This window comes from Vicugna pacos, chromosome 29 (genome assembly GCF_048564905.1).
Source record: "Vicugna pacos chromosome 29, VicPac4, whole genome shotgun sequence".
NCBI classification, from domain to species: domain Eukaryota; kingdom Metazoa; phylum Chordata; class Mammalia; order Artiodactyla; family Camelidae; genus Vicugna; species Vicugna pacos.
This window is the reverse complement of record NC_133015.1, coordinates 24,996,904-25,002,915: the sequence shown is the minus strand read 5'-3', so window position 1 is coordinate 25,002,915 and position 6,012 is coordinate 24,996,904. Positions and strand designations below refer to the sequence as shown.

General features: G+C 44.9%; 1 non-coding gene across 1 annotated transcript; it reads left to right on the top strand.

Moving 5' to 3' along the window:
• The first annotated feature begins 1,224 nt into the window (after positions 1-1,224).
• TRNAA-GGC (transfer RNA alanine (anticodon GGC)) lies at positions 1,225-1,297 on the top strand. Its single transcript has one exon. It is a non-coding gene; the product is annotated as a tRNA-Ala (tRNA).
• Positions 1,298-6,012: the final 4,715 nt, after the last annotated feature.

Genomic DNA, 6,012 nt, shown 5'->3' with positions numbered 1-6,012 from the left:
TTCTTTTTTCAATGTCTCCCCAACCAGACTCTAAACTTGAAGGCAGGAGTCTGCTTTCTTTTGAATGGGTGGACAGATGGATGGAGGAATAATACAACAGCTATAATTCAGTCATAAGTGCTTTAAAACAGGCACACAGATATTTGTATCACTTCCAGGTGCCTCAACATGGACTTGAAATCGCACAATTCAGGGAACAGAAAACCCACCAGGAAAGGACAGGGCCTCTTCCCGCCCCGCAGTGCCGTGGACAGGGGTCTGACGCACCCTGCTGTGACTTACTGCATTTACTGATGGCGTTTACGTGAACATTCCCCCAAACTGTGGACAACAAGGCGGGGTGCTGCGCGGGGTCATCGCTGTAGCGGACGCACCGTCTGATGGGGATGTTGCCAGTGGGGGCGGCTGGGCGTGGGTGGGGCTGCGGGTCTACGGGAAGTTCTATCCTTTCTGCTCAGTTCTGTTATGAACCTGAAACTGCTCCGAAGAGGAGAGTCTGTTGGGAAAAAAGGACCCCGGGGGCCTGCAGTGACGGAGGACAAGGCAGTGGCTGCTGCGGGCCCGGGAGGCAGGCGCGGGGAGGGCCCTGGACCACAGATGGCACTCGGTAGCCACAGGCTGGGCGTGTGTGAGGCACTAACGCCCCTGAGCCGGCTCCCGAGCTGAATGTGGACAACATCGCCTGCCCCGAGGGCCCTGTGGGCGGGGCCGAAGGATCCAGCTGGACCCTGGGCACCGTTCCCACACCTCACACACCTACTGAAGACCCTCCCAGCATCAGGCTCAGCTAACTCCAAGGACGAGACAATGACGGGCACAGTCACTGGGGTCTTCTCAGGGGACACAGGCTTCTCAAATTTTCATTCTTGCTGAAAGTGTCCTTAAGATATTTTAAGACACGTTCTTACCCTAGGAAGTTCGATACGGTAAACAAACTAACCCTCCGGAAGGACTGCTCAGGCCTCAGAGTCGCGGTTGGACCCCAGCCCGCCCTCTGCCCGGAGGCGGTGAGGAGGACGGGGGATCGGGGCGGGTCGACAGCGGTGCCTCAGGCAGCCCCTCGCTGGAAACGTCTCTTCTAAATTGAGTCCTCACCACCTCCTCCTTTGCTCATCAGTCTTGCTTCCCCTCGTCGTGGTTTTAGTAAAACGGTTTTCTTTAAGATGTCACATCCTTGGATTCTAATTTACAGGTTTGGCCACATTAACAAGGACACCCTGGGTGGGAGGTATAGCTCAATGGCAGAGCGCATGCTTGGCGTGCATTGAGGTCCTGGGTTCAATCCCCAGTATCTCCATTAAAAAAAAAGAAAAAAAAAAAAACAAGGACACCCTGCTAATGCAAATATAGGAGATCTGCTACTAAATATCCAAACATGGCTGAGCCCTGCGTTTGGAAATCACAGTGATGAAAGGAAAGAAGATGGTTTCTTCCTTCTCTTCTCTAATCCAACCTTGCGATTAAAACGACTTACTTCCTTTAACCTGGGTAATGGATTTATAAGACTCTTAATTCCAGAAATCAGTTTCTGTTCATTTTCTTTCCTTTAGTTGTCGCCTCCAGAAGTCTCTGTGCGACAGAGACTTTGTTCCCCCAAAGTCATGACAGCGAAAGGAAACTTTAATCTCAAGAAAAATAGAAAAGAAATTGGAAAGAAAGCTACTAAATGTAAAGTACTTAACTGACACAAAGACTATAGTGCATGGAATAAGACAGAAGAAAAAAGAGAAAGCCATCTAATCCATAAGTCATAAAATTTTTTCACATGTCGATTGAATGTTGTTACTAAATCTATAGCTTATTGATTATAGAACTCATGAAATACTTAACACCTTAAAACTTACAAGAAAACACCAAATGAGAGGTTTTGAATGAAGGAACAAAGTATATAAAATAAAATAAAATAAGACAGCTAAATTAAAATTTTATTACAAAACTTAAGCCAACTAATAGGCAGCAGTAAGACCATCAAAGGACAGTAGGACTTGACACTAATGTACTTAAGAGCCTTGAATTCACTGGCGCCTCTAAGTCATCACAAAGGAAAGCCATTTCAGAGGCTAGAAAGTATTTTCTTAATTAGAGGAAATGGGCTGGACTGGTGTAAAGCACTTTGCCAGCGCCGGACGGGAATACTGATACTAGTAAGGTGCAATGGCGGAAGCATCAGATTAAGGACAGTAGTGATAAAAGACAAGAGCAGAGACAATACAGCGGCCATGATTCAGGCGGACGCACGAGAGCTTTCTCAGCACCACCTGTAACCTGAACTGCACTGGAGGAAAGACTGGAAATGCTAATAAGGCATGTGATTAAAGGTGGGTCTGGGGTTATAAATTGCTTTTTTAATGGTGGTGATGGGAGCTGACATCAAGTATAATAAGAAGATGAGAATGTCAGTATCAATTTTTATTAGTGTCAGGAACAATATGCAGCGTATTTAAATTAGCTTCATTTGTATTAGTATTTTTATAAGGAGCAGCTCTGGAAGCAATAACATGTCCAATGCATTCTAAAAAGAGGAACTAGATAAAGTTGCCAGTGTTCGCCACAAAATGGCCGTAACTTTCACACTAGGGAAAATATGCCACGTTTCTTGCGACTCAGGATTGAGGCGCGCAGCAAAGCCTGGAATCTGGATCACAGGAAGCTGCAGAATAAACTGGGGGTACAACGGAAGCAAATGGACAAAGTTGGGCAGAATTAGAAACGTGCTAAAAACACAACCTTCCACATGAACCGGAACTTTTCCCCCGAGATTTACATAGAACGGTGAGTAGGGTCTGTATCTGGGTCAGCTTAAACCGCGAAAGAACCAGCTTGGCACCTACTTAGCCTACACACGATCACGCAGTTGAAAATGAGCAATCATGAAATTAACAACAATCAGTCTTTTTGTAATAAACTTGTTCTCATTAAAGAAAAATTGGTGAATTAGTTTTGCTTCAGAATGTTCTCAGCAGTTATCTCCAGCTTTCTGAGCTGGTCTAATGACAAATTAGGTGAAATTGAGTATCTGACAAAAGATAATTTTTAGAGACTAAAAGATGGGAAAGGTTATTTTTAATTAAAACTTTCTTTAAATTTCAGAAAATCAGGCCTTGAAAAATAAACCCTTGAAAAAGGGTTAAAATGTAGAATTTTAAAAATCCAGCTCTGAGGACATTGACAACGGACCATTTCCTCTTGATTTATATTCTAGACGATTTAGTATTAACTGTGCAGGAGAGAAAGCTGAGCCCGGGGGTTGAGAAGCTGGCCTGAGTGGTCAGAAGTCTGCTTTCTTGCCGGTTGTTTAGTCCTGGGCCGTTTGCGCCAACTATTTATTCCCACGTTCTTCATCTGAGGACTGGAAATGCCATAGTTTCTGCCTTGCGAAGCCCTTGAAGGGCTGGTGAGACAGGCGGCTCCAGGACGCTGCGGAGTGCCTGGCTCTCAATAGATACCAGTCTTATTGTCATTATCGATGCTAATAAAGTGCTTAAACAGTCATTTCGATTTCTCCAGAAAGGTTATAGTCAACATTTTTTCCTCACAAAGTTCTTTCTGCTAATTCCTTTTCTCCTGTGAGTTGGAAATTTCTCTGTAGGCCAAAGCACACAACTTAACTCATTTCTTCAAAGTTCCCTTTTGTTTTTCAAGTTATTCTTGAAGACACATCGCTCCAAAGGCCTTTCCCCGCCTCCCTGAAAAGCGTCTGACTGAAAGCACAGGCAGTCCTGCTGTGAGAGGCCCCAGGAACCCACCCCCGGGAGGGCGCACGCCTCAGGCGCTCGGAGCCTCGAGCTCCATCATGCTGCAGGGACCTCACGTCTCCAGACGACTAGCAATGTTAGCCAGGGCAGATTTAATAAGCAAGAATTGAAGAGAGCCAGACCCTTCGGCCTTTTAACCCCGTCCTGATGTGTTAGTGTCTGTGTGTCCTGCTCTTACAAAAGTAGTTCAAAATGCAAAATTCTCAATGACAAAATCGACACCGTGGGCGGGGCCACGGATATTCTACAGACACGTTCCCACGGAGGAGCGCGTCCGCAGGAAAGTTTGTACCCAGTTCTGGCAGGCCCCGTCCCACCCAGCTGGTGAGCATAAAGCTGCAGAATGAAGGTACTAGGACAGCCCTCCTCTGGGAAACCACAGAGCACAGGTGCCTCGAAGAGAAGCCACGTCCGTCGTCAGTGCATGCGCTGTAAATTTCAAGGAGAGCCAGACATTTCCCGGAGGAACATACAGAGACCACGCTGTTTCCCCGAAGGTGGAGCAGACCACCAGTTGGGGACTTTCTGGGTCCCAAAGACACAAAGGGCTCGTCTTGCTTCTGACAAATTTCACTAGAGACTAGTGCCAGGACAGAAAGCGTGTTGGCAGCATGTGCTTCTTTATAAACATGTACTTAAAAACAACAACAGCAACTATACTTTGCAAAGACTCTATGAAAGGAAACCTACTTGGACTTTATTACACAAAACCCAGGAAGGTGGAATCTCCAGAGCATTGCCTGAGGTGCGTGTCACAATATCTAAGGCGGAAGAGCCCGAATTCGCTCAACATCCAGTCAGTCACATCATCTTCAAAGGTCTACGTTCAAAGATTCACATGACTATCCAAGAGAATTATCTGATTGTTAAAAAGAAAAGTGGGGAATTCAGGACTTGGGTTATTCCTTCATCAGGCCCAGCCCTGGACCTCCACCAGCACAGAGACAAACCACGTGCTGGTTTTCCCCCACAGGAGGAGGTGGGAAATGACTCACATTATAGGAAAATGTTGTTGCGTCTTATTATCAAAATACTAGACTAGCCTGAATTGTTTTGGGCCGATAATCAGTAGTTCCTCCCGTCCCCTGCTCCTTTGGTGGAGAGACAGAGGCTACGTGAAATATGACCGTTGGATTATTCCCTGTAGTAAAATGAGGGTTCCGGGGCTTGAAAAGTACAAAACATTCTAATAATTAAAGCCAATCAACATCAGAAAAGGTAACACAGGGCAAACCCTTACCTCAGCTCCTGGATTACAGACTCCATTGGCACTACTGGCAAAAAGAAAGAAAAGGAGAATCAGTTTACAGTTTTGAAACCTGTATGACAGAAGCCTTTCGCCCACCTAGAGGTAATGCCAGTGCGTGGCTAGCGGAGGCCCCGCCCAGCTGCCCTCGGGGTCAGTTCGGCTTCTCTGGTTCTGGTTCTGGAGACAAGAGGACGTATCCCGGGCGGTGCCTTGGCTGACCCTGCGGCCTTACGGTCATGGTCTGGGCTTCCAAACACCTGTCTTTAGAGATTATTGAAAAAGTACAGGAGCACGAAGGACTCGGAATATTTTTTAAATCGAAAATTTTGTTTCTAGGAAAATTTTCAAAAGAATCGTGTTTATGTTTTAATTGACAGTAAACAAGTATTTAAACAAAACTGGCAAAGTGTTGTTAATAAACATGTCCGAAGATTCTGTTCCATATATTTCACTCCTATGGAAAGAGGAGGGTAACGTTCAGCCATGTCCATCTCAACATGCTTTTAAAAATGAGAACTTCACTTTAAAAACTTTAAAAATAAAAATGAGAACTTTATAGAAAAAAAGAGCTTTGATTTTTCTTAGGGAAATGACAGGAAGTTCGTGTTTACAAGTACCTGACGACACCAGGATAAGGTGGCTTTAGGATTCTGTGCTGCACAAGGAACAGCTGCTTCCTTTCTCGAAATGTTTGGGCTCTACTTAAGGGTGTATGTGTGTGTGTATCAGAAGGATTCAAAGTGCAAAAGAATAGCAAATTAAAAGATTCACATGTTGAAAGTATGGCAGAGTCACGTGCTTTCTTTCAGAAGCCAGAACAAAAGATTTAAATAATCCAAATATGGTCCCTAAAATGCCGACGTTTACAGTAGACATGAGCTTATCCCAAATAATGATGAAACTGTTTTTTTAAACTCATATTCCATGAAGAAGTCTGCTGCAATAGAATTCTATGCTTACAAATACTGCATTCCAGATATTAGGATGTATGATGTAATTCCTTCTAAG